The sequence below is a fragment of the Pipra filicauda genome, unplaced genomic scaffold, assembly GCF_003945595.2.
Source record: "Pipra filicauda isolate LSUMZ 115617 unplaced genomic scaffold, ASM394559v2 scaffold214_size1419223_pilon, whole genome shotgun sequence".
NCBI lineage: Eukaryota > Metazoa > Chordata > Aves > Passeriformes > Pipridae > Pipra > Pipra filicauda.
In genome coordinates, this window is record NW_024104326.1 from 629,610 (window position 1) to 646,700 (window position 17,091).

At 36.7% G+C, this 17,091-nt stretch overlaps 1 protein-coding gene across 2 annotated transcripts in view; it reads right to left on the bottom strand.

Annotated features, from left to right (window-relative positions):
• The window catches only part of GRID1 (glutamate ionotropic receptor delta type subunit 1), a 525,483-nt gene that overhangs the window by 227,956 nt on the left and 280,436 nt on the right, over positions 1-17,091 (bottom strand). The gene's annotated exons all lie outside the window — the stretch shown is intronic.

The following is a 17,091-nucleotide window of genomic DNA, read 5'->3' on the forward strand; positions in this document are numbered from 1 at the left end:
AACCAATTTTGAGATCCAGTCAGATAAATGAAACATGGAAATCTGTGTTATACTTTTTCAATGGATTATTCCAAAGCAAGAGCTATTGAGAACTGCACAGTCTGGGAAATGAGGAACACTGGAATGAATTCAGAGAGGGTATAACTGTAGGCTAAAAACCATAAAGTAGAACCCAAATTTCAGAGGAAAATAAAACAGTGCCATTAACAAAACTCATATATTTTATTGGACAGAGCACTTTACTGGCTGCATTTATTGATTTCTCTATCAAGCCCCCAAATTAAAAGATTTTCTTAAAACTATGTGGTTGCATGGAAAAATCAAAGTTCACTAAAAAAGTACAAGCAGAGAGGGATGGTCTTGGGAAGACTCCAGGTCAGGCAATGCAAAGAAAATTAAATCAAGAAAACAGATAACGAGGTCCCTAGACAAAGACCAAGGGAATCTGGAACCACCAGAGACATGTAATAATGGATACATACCCAAATAAACCCTGCAATAAACCCATTACTTTTCTCAGCCAGAACGCTCCTCTTCTATACCCTTTGCAATCCCAGATTTTAGCAAACATTAATCTGAGTGTTTGCCTTCTCAGCTGGACATGTAAGATGCCATGCACTGAAGATGTCTAGAAATGTTGCTTATTTGTTGACAAGTCGACATTCTACCCAAAACTCAAACACAGAGATTGTCTTTCAAATGGCACTGAATATTGTATACAGGACAGTTGGTACAACTTTCTAACAGTGATAAACTGTCTAAATGCACAATAAAGTATTCAGATACAAAGAGGGTAGTTATATGTCACCAAATTATGAGTCCAGCTGTAATTGCATGTTAAAAATATATAAATATTATAGTCTATGCATATAAATTCATACTATATAACTATACTCATACCTTATAACTACAAATAAGTCAATATACATTACTTTCATCATATCTGGTATAACAAATATGCAAAAGTAAACGTTCAGGTCTACATAAACGCATATATAAAAGTTGCTTATGAATTTGAAGAAACTCATTTATAACCTTAACAACACAGTTAATGAACCAGATTTCTATTGGTAGTATTTTTAATAGCTTATATCATACTTCATTTGATAATCTTAAAGGGAATTTACTATTTACTGGCAGAACGAGTAGCTAACTCAAACCCTTCTCACTGAATCATATTTAAAATTCACTATTTGCTCATAAATATTTAAATTAAATACAAACAGGATTTTTGCAAGGCAAACCAAAAAGACTCCCAAAACACAGATACAAGTCCCTGCATGCTCTCTCCAAACCTAGCATTTGCTTTCATCATAAGTTTGCCTTCTCAATGCTTTAGGGTTATATTATATATGTATGTATAAATATATATAGATATAGTAGCCAAACAATAGTGTAGGCAACATTCAAATTATGAGACAAGCATAAGCTAGGGAAATTAAAGATGATTGTTGAACCCTGTCCAATTGCTCTTAGACATCAGTGGATATCTCCAAATATTCATTTATCTGTATTAGTGTTACTGTTGTCTTCACAAAACAAGAAGTCCTCAATTTTCAGCCTCAACAGTTTAGGATTTCTTTTGATCTTTGAGGGCTTAAGGGTGAAATTCATCCTTTTTTACACAGTTAGCCTCCCATTTAATCCTGTTGACCTCCTGAACAGAGATATAACATGAATATTAACGTCATGAATCTGCAGATAGTGTTTCCTGATTCCAAAAGGTATTTCCCCAAAATCTAACAAAATCCTGTAACCCTGCAGCCCTTCTTGATGCTCCTTGCCTGTTTTCAAACTATTCTTTAAGCACCAACAAGCACCCTCAGCAACACATTCTGAATTCTCATCTTTATACTTTCTCTTTTGCTACTGTCCCATGAGGTGTGATTTTGTCTTTGATGCATAGTCAGTTTTTTTCAAATATTTTCTCCCAAATGATCTGGAAGAGTTTCAAGAGAATAAGAGAAAAAATAGCTTCTTTCTTGCTCTCAGAAAAAAAGCTGCTCTTGTGTTTTGAAGAAAAGTGCAATAAATACACAACCAGACAGCTCTTTGCATAGATGCCTAAGAGTTCCCTTTGACCAGACAATCTTCTAATATTAGAAGGAAAAGACTGGGAGAGCCCTCACCTGTACCCCAGCCTACAGAGCTCTTGTTTTGGCACCGGGTAATAGGGCTGCACTCAGAAAAGAGAGTGATGGAGAGCACTTCAAAAGCCTAATATAGACCAGGGGGAAAAGTGGCAATTTCCACTTTCCATGGATATACAGAGAAATTTGCTGCCATTCTATGCCTTGTTCAGCCTAACTGTGGTCCTTGACACCAGGAGCCTGTTGATGTGCTGTGGTGGAGCTGCTTTGCTGAATGTGCATGTGCTGCTGGAGACCAAGTGGGGACACACTGTGAAAGGTCTGAAAACATCTTGAGGGAAGATGGGTGCTTCTCTATTTGGTTTTGGGTGCTTTTTAATTCAATTTCATCCCCAAACGCACATTTAAAAAAATAAAACTGTAAAATTGAATACTCCTTTTTTGAGGGGATTATGAACCTGGGAAGAGTGAACCTGGCCATGGAGACAGGTACTCCATGGGCTCCTGTACTTGGGCAAAGGTGTTGAACAGAGGAACATGTAGTCTGAGTACTAATATAGGAACCTAAGGGATGAACAGTGGGCATAGGCACCTCCAGAGACTTAAAATACCCATGGTGAAAATGGCTGGCAATTCAGCAGACAGGCAGTAGTAGCAACTGTCCATTGTCAGGTCACCATGAGATCACTGTTTTCATTCATACTAATGATTTCCAGTAATTTTTAAATATATATACACGCACACCAACCAAACTACCACAATAAAAAAGACGGAAATACCAGAACATGGCTCTGTTATCAGCAGCAGAATGTTGCTGTGAACAACCCAACCTATCATCTAAAATTTGCTTTCCATCTCAAAAGCCAGTAACAATGCATCAGAGCCTTGTGGTTGTATTGGTCAATAACACATCCTACTCCGGGATCAGTTGTGGAAGCAAATTATTTGAAGCAACCCAATGAAAGCAAGAGTCCATACTTTTTCTAAGTTTCTTCAATGAAGGCAACGAATACTACAGCACACAGTGGAAATATTGTACTCAGTGGTAATCTGGCTGAACCACACTCACATTTAAAAGCTTTCTCTAGGCAAAAGAGATCTGAAGTCTGTGATCATTTGATATGAAACAGTATCAAAAAGAGGATTTTCCCTATGATAATATATGGCAGGATTTCATTGTATATTGTAGAGTTACAATATGGGGGATCTAACATTGGTCATTGTCTCAAATCAATAGATTAAGTTGCATTGTATCAGAAGTGTAAAATATATGCTTATTTAAATTTCTTAATGGTTTATGTCATTATGACATCACTCAAAAATGTCAAGAATTGAAATTTTCACTGTCAGTGAAAGCACTGAAACTGTTCCAGATTTTCACAAAAAATCTGCAACTTATTTTCCTGTTAGACAAATGAAGTGAAATAGTGACAGTTTGTGTTACTCTGTTGGATATTCGTAATAAATGGCTTATAAGACTGATCAGTGAAAACAAAGCAAATATATCTAAATTTTCTCGTGAGGTAGTCACTGCTTGCGGTCAAGAAAGTACAACAGATTATTCTTTAAATAACTTAAAAATTCTATGTATTTAAAAACAAAAACAAAATTCTGGCCCAGAACATCACCGTTTCTAGGACCTTACCACAGGGGAAAAAAGCAATCATGTGTTTCTCCTCCAGCATTATATAATCTCAAAAGGTAAAGCACAGAATTGCAGAAGTGGCTGAGCTCTCAATACAAACTCTGCTGAATCCAGGATTCTCACCAAGAATATTTCTGGTGTTAGAACAAAGGAGTTTTACAAAGGCAGAGTATGCAGAGAGCACAAAGAGGACAGCAAGGTCAAACTCAAACAAGGGGACTGGCACCATGTCTCTGGTTACCTTTGCTGCCAGAATTCTAGATGAATAGACTCTACTTTAACCTTTCCAGATGCCATCCTGCCAATATAAAGCAGTAGAAAATGCATAAAACGAGCCATTTTGATACAGTTCTCTTGCATGTGAGAGAACTTCATGTACCTCTGTCAAGATCAACAAAGAGCTGGAGAGAGATTGCATGGGATTTTTCTCAGTAACATTTTGATATTCCTTAGGCAATTCAGCCAATGAGAAGAAATTCCCTATTTGAATGAGGGCAAGACAAATGTGGCACTCAGCTATGCCATTCTCTCTTGCTCTTGTCTCACATGCAGATGATGTCAGTTTGCCCAGCTTCTTAAAAGACAAACCCTATTCCATTGCCTTCATTGTTGTGCACGACTAAGAGAGAGTAACACAAGACTGAGGGACAACGTACACAACAAACAGGTATGTTCAGGAGAAGGGCAGTGCTTCAGAATCATTACTTTTTCCCAGGGTTAACGCACTGTATGGGAACAGGTCATTCTTGATAACTGAAGAAATTGTTGGTTAACATAAAAGTTTTCAAAGTATTTTTAAACACTCATTACACGAACATTTCAAACCCAAGAAACTGATACCCATCCCCTTAGCTTGTCTTGTTCTCTTTACTTCGCTCTCTGGTGTCTTATGACCATCAATGGATTTTACCCTCACACTTTTCCAGTGATACGAAACAGTGGTCCCTGAAATATTGATATAGTTACACATCTACTGCAAATAGAGGCTCCATATCCCTGATCTAGAAGATTAGCAACAGTTTTAGGACTACTTATATTAACAAGTAAATAATGAGCATTAGCGAAAGCAGTGGCATACATGCTATGATTTCCCACACTATATTGTCTTTATTAAAGCAGCTGAAACATCATTGCATCCTTATTCTTTAAACTTCATTTAGTTATTTTAAAAACTTGAGTACCAAAGTAATTTTCTAGCATGCACTTTTTTGCTCTTTATTTGATCAACTGTTTTTTTGTCATTGCAAGTCCCTGTGGTTAGGTTGCCTAACCTTCCACAAACAAGTGACAGCGATAAACAATGAAATCCAGAGTCCTTGGAAAGCTACTGCATCTTGGCTGGAACACTTTGCTGAAGTAATGATGATTCCAATAAACAAATAGGCATATTCATTTGCAAATCAATACCAATGAGCTGAGTGGGAAATAAAGGGTGCCATTATGCTCTAGAGCAGCCCAGTGGCCTCTTGATTTAACTGTTTGCCCATCACCATGAACAGTGTTCACAGCTCCAGTGCTGAGGTAAAACCACTTAGGTAGGACCTAAGTGTTCACTTCTAATTACAGCACTCAACAAGAAAGCTTCAGTAGTTCAGGGGGGTCTTGTGGGTTGGTGTGGTTTTGCTTTTTGGGGGGAGAGTTGACAAATTTTTGTCAAGGTGACAAGAAATACCTAAGCAAAACTCCTGGACATGGCAATTGTTTAACTGGGTCATTACCTCTCTACAAAGATTTATATGTACTCTTAATTCTAATTTTAGATTAGCAATTGCAGCAGTGCAAACATATCTCATTAAGTGCCTATGTAGATCATTTTAACATCAGCAGCACTGTTATTTACTGTAAGGATCTCTGGAACTCTTTATTTATCACAAAGAGTGAGTTAAATTTATAACAAAGGGAACCATTGGAAAGGGCAGTGAAATAAAGAGAACAAGAGAAAGACATAAATTCTCTGGCTAGAAAAGCTGAATTTAATTTTTCAAAGTAGCAAAAACCAGACCAGAGATAAAGTTTATGTACACCATGTTGTGGCCACATCAATGTGACTGCTAATACTCCTGACATACAAGGCAGCTGTTATCAGCAACCCAAGCTGTCCAGTGCAGCCAGCTTGATATAAACACACTCATAAATTTTTCTATTTCAAAGACTATAGAGCTCAACACTCCCTCTTATATTCACAGTAACTACTAATTACAAGTAGCCAACCAGGCCTTTCCTCTTCAGATGCCAGGACAACGAGCCTTGAAATGGCAAAACTGACTCTTCAGCCTCATTTGTTGATGTTTCGACACTTCCACTCAACCATTTCATTCAGGATTGTTTTCCTTTACATCTGTGACTGCAACGTTCCACAGATTTCATTTAGAAATCACAAATAACAGTTCCTGCACAAGTCACCATCAAACTGTAGTCTTTTGGGACCGATACCTGGCTGACATTGTCACTCACACTGAAGCATTCCTCACGTCCCCTAAGAGACCTCTGTGCTTTGTGAGGAAGCCAGCACTGGCACAGCTTTTCCCTGCTCACCCGTATTCAGGCTTTGACCTTTAATTTTACTTTTCGTGTCTTCATCGTTCACAGAAATCTCAGAGCCAATGAGCCTCAGTGAGGTAGTTTTTCTATGCTGTTTCTGTTCCATTTGGTCAGCTTTGCAAGTCCCCTGCATGAAATAATAACCAATTCCAACAGGCTTTTAAAAATGCAGTCCTTCACCTAGTTTACACTGAAAAATGTCAACACTATTGGCAAATATCTGTAGAGCACATCAGAAATGTGAATGTTCTTAATGAGCTGAAACAGATCAACTCTGAAGAGCTTGCACTCTTTAGTTCATTTCTGCTCCAATATCTTTATTTTTCTGTTCCAGCTGCACAGAACACAAACATTTAAACTTTTTTCTTTCATATTTCTGCATACACAAATTCCTCCTCAAGTGACTGACCTGGGCATGGTATAATACACAAGGTGTAGTGAGTGTGTGTCTGTATATATATGTATATATATATATATATGAAATACATACGGCACATATATATTTTTATATTTTATAATATATATAAGTATATGTATTTCACATTAATATATATTATACATAAGCATATATATTTTACTCAAACATGGTTGGTATGAAATATAATAGTTATTAATTGGCTCTATTAAGTAATTAATTATCCTTACTTTTTATGTATTTTTATGGTTCTCCTTTTATTGCAAATTTATTTCCTTTATATTATTATTAGCACTTCATGCCACAGATTTTTCAAATTAGACACTTCCACTGCTTATTTGCCCTGGATGCTGTAACCATCTTATTTACACAATGACATTTCCAGTGTTAGGGTGCCTCTTGGTTATGGGAGCCATCAGGGATGAGTCTGTCTTGAACTGTGTACTTTTATTAAGTATTCATAACTGCCTCCTGGTTGAAGTGCTCTATTTGCTAGGTTGTTCTTACTCTCAATCAAGATGCATTCAGAACTGAAATTGATTTTTAAAATAGGTTGAATGTTAGTATAGTTTAGAAAATGAACACTATGGTGTAATGGGTTTTTGTTTGGTGTGTTTTTTATGTGCTGATGTACATCTCAAAATATTCTCTATACTCTTTAATAATTTTATGGGAAAACACATTGGGGAACTTGTAATATTTTCAAGTCAATATACTTCTATTAAACACATAAAGTCATTATCATCCTTCAAGGATTGAGTTTTTTCTCCTTTCAATATTATCTAAAAATAATTTTAACATGATTTTTCCTTTGGAAAGCTGGAAGCAAAATATGAATTATATATCAAGACCAATCACTCAAGGTGCTTTCCTAAAGAGTGTCCTTGGAACCCAGTTGCTATTTGCACACACATTAATAAAGTGCAAAGCTTTTAAATCTGATTGCTTCAAGTTGAATGGATGGGTCAGTGCCAAACATATTGATCTCTTTCAGTGCATGGTCTATAGCAAACTATAACTCCATTAGAGTGAAAGGACTCAATTCAATAAATAAAATACAGATTTTTAAAGTTACCTAAACATCTCTAAATGCTCTGTAGGATTGCACGTGCAAGCAGCATTATTTATCTGAAACTAAAGCCAACATCCACTATTCAAAGAGAGTTTTAATATTTGACACAGCATGTATGGGTTAAAGGCTGCATGTCTGACAAAAGGATCACTGGAGTGACAGGACAATCAGTTCTGTCAAATGAAACAACCAGGGGTCAATGGTGGCAAAGACACACCTGGCAGTGTCAAATGAAAGGATGACCTTTTGGGCAAGTTCTTGGTTTGACATTTAGAACTTCAGTCCCTGCTTCAGGTGAACTCAGTAAATTGCCTACTTTCTTTATAACCTCAATGCCTCAGCTGGTAAAAAAGGGACTAATAACCCTTTACCTCCACATTTTATGTTCTGTAAGGATAATCATTAGGTACCAGTTTCAACAGGAAGAAATCAACCTTGAAAATTGATCTTTGAATAAAAGCTTTGAAAATGTATCTTAACAAAACCCTGAACATGCAGTGAACAAAACCAATGACAAAACCAGCAAATCTGGGTATAGAAACCTGATTATATTTCCTTCTATGAAAATTTCAGCATGATGACTTTTCCAGTAAAGAGACATTACTGAAAACTAAAGCTCCATCAGAAAATGTCCTTAGGACACAAAGTGTATGTCCTTTCCCACAGAGGATACTGTCAGATCTGCTTTTATTCCCTTAGTCATCACACTGCAAAGGAAATTATCTAAAACCTGAAAAATTGTCTCCTTTCCCAATAAGATTAATACGAAGGAATTCTGCACACAGCAGAACAACCACCACCAAGAATAGGGAGTATAATCTCTACTGACTATGAATACACAACTTCCCAATGATTGGAGAACAGCACACAAAACAACTGCACACGTGGTAAGAACTGCAAAGACAAGCAGAGCTGACAGACCACACACTGCCCATCCAAAGAGATGATGCAAGCCCCAGCCCACACAAACTGCTCCCACTGCCAGCCTGTCTCGTCACCCCATTCTTCCTCTCCCTTCTACCTGCAGACCCTTTAACACATGGTTCACTTAACTGAAACTGTTCCTGCTGTCATTCACTTTTCTTAGCCACACTCTAAAATTGTTACTGTCTCCTGTTTGACTCGCCAGATATTTCTAATACAGCTAATCACATTTCTTCTTGATAAACTTCCTCTTCTCAGCACCTCTCTCATGGGTTTCCTCCTCTGACAGTTCAGCACAGTCTCTCCTGGGGATACTTTCTCCAAGTTCCCAAGGAGGGTTCCAAACCCTTTCACTCTGTAATCTTCTTTCTTCACATTAACTTCATCCAGTGAACAAACTAGCAAAAAAAATCCATGGTCATTCACATGCTGATGAGTCTTTATCTACTTCTCTCTGACACATTTTTCATATTCTGTTTAGTCTAAATTGACAGCCTGCTTTCTGGATACCCTCACAAGCTTCATGTGGATAATGAGATTTCTCATCTCTCTCCCTTTAGGGAAAGAAAATCCTTTTTTTCAGTCAAAATGAACAGCCAGAACATCAGACTTGCCAATTTGGACTACAAGTGTCATCCTTGACACTCACTACTTTCAAAGCTTCTCATCCAGGATAAACCCAAAATCTCACAGATTCCTTAGACATAATCTTTCTAATAAACAGTTCTTTTTACCCATATGTAATGCTAAAATTCCTTTCTCAGCTCTGATGATATTACATATTGATTACTTCCAAGTTCATCTTTCTGACCTTAAGAATTGCAAGCTCTCCTCATATGTCACTAAAACTTCTGCTACAAAGGGGATCTCTAACCCCTTGCTTTGATCATTTCACCCATCTCTTCACATTGCTTCAATAGCTCCCTTGTTACCTGTCACATCAAAGATATGCTAACTATCTTCACTTTCAATACTGTATACTTTTTATTCCAATCTTTCAGGTTACCTCTAATTCATCATGAAGATTCTGGCCTTGGTTTCAACCCTTTTCATGTATTCTTATTTATGAAAACATGTCCACAAATATCTCAAAATCCTTCTTTTATTTTATTTTCAAAATGCTACCTTCTAAGATCCTGGAATGATGACACTATTGGTGCCACAGAACAACATTCATCATCAATCCATTTTACCCCCCAGATACCTCTATCTATCACCTCCTGAATGCTGTAAATTCTTTGGGGACACAAATATAGCACCCAGTAAAACAACATCCAAAATCATAACAAGCCACTCAAGTACAGCAAACATACTAGTTATAATAGCACCAGCAGTACTAGCAGTGGCAGTAGGAAAAATAATTATTAGCATAGGACTATACTCTCTTTCCAAAACAACTCTCAAACCCTTGCTAATTTTGCGGTATTTGCCATCCTCCAAGGTACAAAGGTAAATGAACTGACACATCACGCTTTATGCTGATGATACACCGCTCTATTCCTTTGACACAGAACACTCTTTGCCCGAGGAAAAGACAATCTTCTTGCACAGTTATCACACTGTCTCAAGTTATAAGCTGAATTGAATCAGATCTAACTGCTTGTCCTTGATGAACAAAGTTTCCAGATATTTCTTCCCTTGTATTTCTAGAGACTTTATTTTTGATTTTTTTAGGAACTCTAAACTTTAAACTGTGAAGAAATAGGCATAAAATTCAGTGTTGTCTCCTACACACCAGGCAGTGTTGCATCAACAGCGCTAACCCTCACACCTTCTCACTGTGTGCTGTCTGCCAGCACAAAATAACTTTAAGAGGAACAGAGCACCAGTCCTAGGACACCTTGATTGGGATTAGTCTTCTCAAATCATGGTAAATCTCACCCAAGCTTTTATCTCATACACAGACAGCATTATCCTGTGTGCTACGAGTAATTAGTGAAGGCTTAAGTAATTTTTCAAATTAGTTTGAAACTAAAAATAAAGTCTTGGGTAAATATAATTTTATTTCACCTACTGGAAGTGATTAAAACCCTTCTGTGAAAAGGAGCTGATTTTTGAAGCAGGTGCAAATTATTATCAGCAATAATTACTCATCCCTTCTAAGGATAATGGCCTTCTTCTATAACCTCTGGAACAACTAACGAAATGAATCAGTGGTTTTCTTAATCCAGCACAGCAAGTCTAGAAGTTTATTTTAGGGGAGAGATGGTTGTTCAGAGTCCTGTACTCCAAGCCAATTCCTGTGCTTAGAGACATGGAAAAAATCAAGCTGTAGCTACAGTGTGTACACACTGGTGTTGTAGGTTCAAAAGTTTAATACAGAATGATTACAGTATGTATTTTTTAATCCTCAAAGTCGAGCTTCTCTAGAACAGTCAGCTGAACAATTCACTAAATTTATATGAAAAAGTAAAACCAGAAGATGATAAATAGCTTTTTTTTTGACTATTACTTTTTTCTGACTTTTGTGAGGCAAAGACCTTTTCTCATGTACCTGTACTGCTTCTGCCAGTGCCTACAATAGGCAAATGCTAGTATAGGGATGAAATGCAAATGCAGGAGCATATTTAAAATTAATCATCCATAATTAATTACTAATTTCTCCTTTCTGGTAAATTATACCTAAATTGCAGAAAATTATCCTTGCTGGGAATGATAAAGTCATCTACAGATTTGCAGCATTTCAGAGAAACATTTTCCATAGTGACCACAGATATGTCAGAGTATTCAATCTCACTTTTCACTACCTTAAAAATATATACACATATAATTTTTATTTTTAAATTGCACATTAATCAAGGAGTCAGCCAAACAACCTGAAGTAAAATGATTTGGAAAACAGAGCCATGAAGGAGTAGGTGGAGGTGGGGTTAGTTTTTGACAGCCTTTTTTTTAATGCCCACTGGACTTGTCCCGTCTCAGCTCTTGCAAAAACCAGCACTAAGACAGTACTAAAGGTGCATTGTCTGTAGCCCAATACATTTGTGTGTTTCCAAGTCATTGTTCCTTAAAAAAAACCCACCAAACCATAAATGCAGCCTCTCCCCCCCCTCATCTTGAGGTTAAATCTCTTCAGAGATCTGGATTAACAAATAAAAAAAATAACAAAAAATAATTAGCTAAAAATTGTTTAGTTCAAAAAAATTAATGAAGCTCATGAGACAAAAGTTAATTTCAGATATTTTAATAACTTTGTCAGCCAGATGTTTGGCACAGTTTCCTTTAGACCTGACATCCTTACATGTGGATAGCAGGAAAATTTTGAAGTGAATCCTGTTTTAGCAACCAAACACCTGCAATAAAACAAGGACCCAAAAGTACACTGGATATTAAGCATTTGGAGCAAGAGGAAGGCCTGGTTCCTGTACATACAGATTTAATGACATTTAAAAATACATGATCCCTTATGCATATGTGCCCTGTCATCAGATTCAGAATATGAGCTGGGAAATCTGGTTCCTTCAGACCAGACATATCATTACTGGCATCGAGAGACTTAGTAAGACTGATAGCAAAGCAGGTTCTAGATTCACAAGGACTTTGTGTGTCTCTCGCCATTTTTCTCAACTGACCCACAAAGCCTCACAAAACTCCTATCAGCTATTATTAGAGATGCACAAAATTGGATGAGAGCCTCATGTTTCCCACCATTTCAACATTCAGGTTCAACAACTCATGTAACATTCTAGTGGAGTAAAAAAAAAAAAAGGGGTTAAAATTGTCGCTTAAATATACCAGTAGTAGCAAAAGAAATGCCATTTAAATGAAACTAGGTAAGAAATTCATAAAGTCATTTATTCACCATTTTTTCCCCCTCTTAACAGTGTCTACAAGTCCGTGTAATTGATCATTCCAAACATATTCACACAGGGATCCAATAGATTGGGATCCCTGTGAAAATTATCCCACCCCTTGGATTAATCACAGTGAAACAAAATGTAGGAGGGTTTGTGTTTTGGGGTGTTTTTTTTTGGTCCAGCGGAAAGAAACTTGCTTCAAGGCCAATTTATCCCAAAATGGGAGGGCTTTGTTTTCACTTCAGTTTTAGCAGTTCAACGAGATTTGCTTGGGCTTTAATTATAATTATTATTCTCTTTAAGCACAAAGAGTCTCAGCGTATTGAAAATGTCAACAATAGCAGACAAGATTTTAGCTCTAAGGAAGAAATAGAATACCACAGGAGGATTTAGGAGAAATAAGGCGGGCATAATTTAACTTGAACCATTGAAAGAAGAATGTATTATTTCTACAGGTCTGTTACCAGCACTCACAAATCACTACCAGCTCTTTCAACATAGAAATTGCCTTCTAAAAACAGAAGAGGCATAATATTTTTTCCCAAAATTATTCACCAATATTTCAAGATGTTTTTATGCTGCAGAGAAAACAGAGATATGGACTAATATGCTGAATGTTTGCAACATAAAATAAAAAAAAAAAGAGAGAGATGTATGCCAATATGAAATGTTAAGTGCCAGAAAATTAGTATTGAACTTTTTCTAGTTAAATTTTGAAAACTGAAGGTCCCTGCTTTCTGAGAAAAAACATTTCATACAATTGCTTGTGGGTGCAAACTGTTCAAGATGCCATAAATAATTCATTCAGCTCCAGTCAAGTAATAACATGTCACCAGCTGCAGAAGGGAAAAAGAGAAGTCTGGAGCACTGTTCACTAACAAGTGCCAACTGAGAGTGCTCTGGGAGTAAGGTATTCAGCATTCTCAATGACCAGGAATGAAGGAAGGCCAGAAATCACTGTGAAATGATCCCAAAAGCCCAAACCAAAAGCAGGATATCTCTATTTATTTCAAAGAATCAGGCAGAACACTTAGTATGAACTAGGGTAAAAGAGAAAGAGAGAGCAGTCTTTGCTCTCCAGTGGGGACACAGAGGTTACTACATAAACAGGGCAGAGATAAATTACAAGCTGTTTAACACAGACTTAGTCTGGAATTTTTTAGCTTCAGCTCAAATTGGAATTGCAGTGATTCACATAACTCTGCTGCATCAATACAGGGGTTTTGTATTAATTTTTAAAGCAATTAATCTGCTCTCTTTTATTACCTTTTTTTTTAAAAAAAAAAGCTTATTTACTATCCTAGGTATGCAAAGAGTTCTGCTTTCGTCTGGTTTGCTGCAGGGACATGCATATATACAAGGAACCTTACTGCAGTAAGCTTACCAGCTTAGAGGCAAGGCAGGCTCACAAGTAACTACAGCATTTTCAAAGATCCACCTCAACAGAAACATTTTTCACTTCAGTGAAGATGCCAAAAATACAAGTAATGCTGAGTTAAAGGTTTTGTAAAGCCAATAATGTCTTCTCCTTACAAGTCAACAATTACATGCAAGTGGGTTACAGCCTCTATTTTACTGGTTTTAAAAAGTAAAGTTTATATATATATATATATAATGAAAAGAAGGAAGATTAAAGAATTAATATCACCTATGGTTATAAAGAAAAATGTCATTAAAATACATATCCCAAGCAAACCATATGTCTTCTGTGAAGAATTAAAAAACCAAACCACAGCCACTAGGTACCACACACCTGCCACAGGAAACTTAAGAAGCACTAAATTACAAGACCTTTTCCTCCTCTTCAGATATGTCTGGTCTAAAAAGTACAACGTCTAAACTTATTCACGCAACAAATGTTTCAAGGTAAGTCTTCAGAAGAACTCCTGGATCATCTAGAACATCCTTCAAACCGATTCAGGAAAGTCTGCTAGCCTAATTTACCAGAGTGTTTTTGTCTAGTGAACTCTTGAACACCTTGAGGAATGACGTCTCACTGAACCCTCTTGCCAAGCACTCCTGTTGTCCGACTGACCTCCCTGCTAGAAAGCATTCCCTGTTTAGCTTTGGGTCATTACTTCCTGTTGGACAATCATGATCACCTTAAATAATCCCTCCTTCTCCTCTCATGTTCCTTCTCAGTATTCATCAGCTGTATTCCCCTAGGTAGGCTGTATATAGCATGTTCCTGAGACCTCTCTTCACAGGTCGTACTCTCCAACTCTTTTATCATTTTTGTCACCTCTTTGAACTATTTTTCCATTTATTCATTTCACTGTACAGCCCTTAATGATAAAAGCAATCCATACAAATTTACTTCTACTTGCAACCAAAAAACCTATCAATTGGTAAGTGAGAGGTGAAACCTGGCTGCCACAAAGAGGGGGCCTTTTGAATCTCAGATTCCTGTGTCTGGGTCAAAGAAACTAAAAGAGCAGCTAAAAGTGACAAATCTCCCCATTTCTGAATTGTTAGTTTTTCTTCTTTTCTTTCTATATATTTCCTTGCAAGAGGATGGCATGGCCTTCAAACTACAAAATTGTGTTTGCTGGTACATGTACATCTGTACCAACTGAGACAAAAATATCCAGGATTTTTGCAGGTGGAGAATGGAACATTTTTCTCAACTGATTAAGGAGGGACACTCTTTACAATAGGTTTGCTTCAGTCCCAAAGTGACTTTTTAATGCAAAATCTAGGTTAGTTAACATTTTATAAATGCATTTACCTTTTCTTTTCTGAATAACAGCTGATTCCGTGTTTATACCTATATCATTGTAAAGATATTTTTCCTTTCTTCCTCTCTCTGTTCTTACAGTCAAAGCAGTTTTTATAGTAAAATAATAAATCTTGAAAGCTTATGAAATGACTCCTGCTGCAGTAACTTTGACACATGACAGAATCAGGCACTGAAATATTAAGAGAGTTAAATGAAAATTAAAGAGATAATCCTAAAATTAAGTTCTTCTAGAATTCAAAGCTTCTTCATGTGTGACATGGCAGAATCCTCTAACTTTGTGCATCCAAAGTCAGATGAGATCTCTCTGGCCCACCCAAGAAATGATAAGTGAGGCTGAAAACTGGATCCATATTTTTTAGCAGGAAAAATGTATCACTTGTAATATCAAACCAGGCAAAATAAATCTTGTACCAGCTTCCAATGGCTGATGTCTGTGACTTGTGCTAAGAAAAATTTGTTAAAACTGTTCATATCAGGGTTCATAGTCCAAACACTGTTCATATTTCTGTTCTGCATTCCACTGGAGGGTCTACATGCAACACCTGTTTTTTATGAAGAAATGCTATTGGCCAATACACCTTAAAAAATGTAGTTAAAGCTTTTCAGACATTTTTCCCCTACTACAAAATACTAACTCAGCAAAACTGAAAAACTTAATAAGGAACCTATTTTTCACATGAAATTTTCCATTCCACAAGTTTGTGGAAACAAAGCATTAAATCCAATTTCTTCTCTTTGTTTTTTCAGCTTTTATTTCTAACTCAAGTTAAAGAAAAAAAAAGAAAATAAATATGTGCAAAATATACAAATTATATCTTTACATTTTTTTCTAATGCTACTACTTAGGGTTTTTTTGCAGAGCTAATTTTCCCCCCAAAACTGAAGAGAGAAATTGTTCCAGAATCTCAAACAATTTTCAAGGTGCAGAGTCAGACTGGTAACAATACTACTAGTATAGAGCTCTATGTTATCTATAGTATGAAATAGCTACTGAAGAAATAAGTAAACCCTTTGAAGGTACTTATTGCCACACACAGTGAGTGATGCGTTTCTGTAAATCACATACAAATGCATATTTCATTTAAGTTGAAAGCTGTTATTCTAGACTCCCTGAAACTGTGCTGTAGATAATTAGTTCCACTTATTGACTGAGATCTTGAAGAATTGCAGTTATTTGCTAACTCCACAAATGTAAGCCCAGCCTCTGCCAGAGAAAGATTCTCCCCTACACCGTGCACCTCACATCTCAAGCCTTTTGAGAGTTCCTTTCTAAGATTTAAATTTTCTTTTATAAAGCTTTTCTGAATCAATCAAGATTCAATATAGGAAGATTGCAAAATAAATTACTTTTCATTTCTGCCCACTGTTAAACTCCTGCAGGGAGCTGGAAATATATCAGAGTCATTAGTCTTAATGCCTATAATACACAGTGGTTTTAAGGTGAAGTGAGTAGTAAAGCAGTTTAATACACGAGCCTTTACACTCCAGACACCTCAGGGTCCTGACAGTGCACTCATCTAAGTCTTAACAAATAAATCTGGAGCCTTGAGCACTGAAGGGGGACACACTTTCCACCCAGTTTGAGTCTGAATAAAACACACATGTTTATTTCTTTTTCATACCTGGTTTGAATACTTTGTTAGGACTCACTGGAAAGTTTAGCAATGTGTATTTCTGCTGGAGGTCTGCTACGAAGCAAATAAAACAACTGACTGAGCTGCATAGAGCTTGCTGCACTTTGAGGGCATCTGCTCCCTCATTCTTCTACTGGAAATCCCTGTGTATGCACAAACACTAGTAGAGTTTATCCCTGTGCTTAGTCTTTTCCAAGCTAACTATTTGCCTCATTTATTTCTGATAAAATTTA